This window comes from Condylura cristata, unplaced genomic scaffold (genome assembly GCF_000260355.1).
Source record: "Condylura cristata isolate star-nosed mole 26May11 unplaced genomic scaffold, ConCri1.0 scaffold00015, whole genome shotgun sequence".
Lineage (NCBI taxonomy): Eukaryota > Metazoa > Chordata > Mammalia > Eulipotyphla > Talpidae > Condylura > Condylura cristata.
Window position 1 is genome coordinate 40,071,730 of NW_004567116.1, and position 2,399 is coordinate 40,074,128.

Consider the following 2,399-nt stretch of genomic DNA (forward strand, 5'->3'; position numbering starts at 1 on the left):
CTGAGAAGCTAAAGCCACTTCCGCATGAGTTCGATCCCCGCCTGCCCCGGAGGTGACCACATGGCGAGGCAGACCTCTCCTGGCCTGCCCGCTGCTCCCCTCAGCAGTGTATTTCGTCGATCTGCCTGTTCTGCTCCCCGCTCTGTCTCTGGTGAATCCTCTCACCCTCCGCATCTCTGGCCTGTACCCCAGTTCTGTACAAATAAATAAATCTTTTAAAAAATATATATAGAGAGAGACATGTTTTGGGTTGCCAAATTTTGCTCTCCTATAACCTGGAGCCACCAGAAACTGCCAAGGATTCTCCCTTAAAATCTTTGAGGAAGTGCAGCTCTTCATCTTGGACTTGTCGCCTCTGGATCTGAGAAAGAATTTTCTGTTGCTTTATTTTTTTGTTAAAGATGTATTTACTTATGCATACAAGAACTGGGATACAGGTCAGAGGTGTGAGGATTCACCAGAGGCAGAGTGGGGAGCAGAACAAGCAGTCTGAGTGAAATACACTGCTGAGGGAAGCAGCAGGCAAGACAGGAGAGGTCTGCTGCGCCATGTGGGTCAGCTCCTAGTGAGGGATTGGTCTCATGCTGTAGTGGCTGCAGATAGCTTAATAATGCTGACTTAACCTGTTGTGCCACCAGGGAGGGCTTAATTTTCTGTTGTTTTAAACCAGAAATTTATGGCTTAAACTAATAGAGTGAACTTCTATGTATTTATATCCGCTTATGAGGAGTTGTGCCAGTGGGTGGCAGTGTCTGGCCTTTTCACCAACAAAATATTTCTTTCTTTTTTTTTCATGGGAAACTGCAAGTTTAAGAGGCATTTCCTCCTAATACTTCTGAGAGGGTGGAAGAAATTCTTATTTAGTGAGTTATATAATGTAATCAGTGGGAGGAGAAAAATAGGAATTTCCTCCACCCCTTGGCTTCAACCATAATTTTCTTTCTTTCTTTTTTTTTTTTAAAGATTTATTTATTTATTCATACAGAACTGGAGTACAGGACAGAGATGTGGAGGGGGTGAGAGGCTTCACCAGAGACAGAGTGGGGAGCAGAACAGGCAGATCGAGGAAGTACACTGCTGAGGGGAGCAGCGGACGGGTCAGGAGAGGTCTGCCTCGCCATGTGGTCACCTCCGGGGCAGGCGGGGATCGAACTCATGCGGAAGTGGCTTTAGCTTCTCAGTGCTGTGCTTTAACCTGCTGCACCAACAGGGAGGGCCCCAACCATAATTTTCATAGCAAATTCCTGTCCCATACATATTTCAGACTTTTTCATTATCCTAGTTCCCTTTCTTGCAAACTCTTTCTCAAGGTATTTTCCAATAGTTACTCTTATAGTTTTGGTATGTGCATTTCTAATATTTTTATTATATGTATTATATAGTTTTATAGCCTATATTTTTTTACAAAATGTTAATCCACAGTAGCAAATACCTTTTTATAAATTCTGCTTCTCAGTTGTAAAATAGCAGACGACTTTTGAGATTCCTAATTATTCACCCTTTCCAAAATTCATTTACTAATATAAATTCATCTGTGGTTGGAAGAGACTTGTTATTAAAAAAAGAGAGTGAGAGAGATTCACTCTACCTTTATTGCTCTGAAGCTTCAGTTCCCCTAAGGAAAGGACGCTTCATCTGAAATAATCTTTACTTTCTCTTGCTTTTAAAATTCCTGGAATATCTTTCTACTGATTAGTTGGGATTTACAAATCTTAATAAAACCTATCTCTAAATTTGAGGACTTAATTTTTTTGGTTTACCATCTAATCCTCCAACCCTAGTCAATTTTCACCATCTTTCTTAATAATCTCCATTTTAGCAAAAATCGTACTTCATTCTACTTCTAAAGGAAACATTTGTTTTTCTCCTCTACTCTCTATAGTCTGCTACAACACTTCTGACACCAGATTGGGTGGGGGTGGGGAGGAACATTAACATACATGAAGCACTTCCCTGCTAGCTGAGTGTCCTACAGTTTAACTCACGTCTGACACCATCTACTGGAGAGAGCCTGGATCCCACAGGTATAGGGCCTCTCCCGCAAGACTGCCAGGCCCTCCTCCCAGCCCCCATTTCAGTTGGCAGTCACAAATCCAGGATGTTACTTGTGCTTTAACTAATGTCCTGTCATCTAAGGTTTCTATATATCTCGCTTTGGTTCCCAAAAGTGGTTCCCAGAACTCAAAAAAGCATTTACTTACTAGCGTACTGACTGATTATAAACAGGTACTACTAGCAACAGCCATGTGGCAGAGGTGCCTGAGAGCATAGGAATGATAAGCTTCCTGCCTGCCTTGGGAAGGACAGGAGCTTGCCCTCTCTGGGTGGACACACTGCCCACATCTCCAAGTCTTTATGGGCCCTAAAGCTTTCCCAATCACATCTCCCAATTGGGTTTT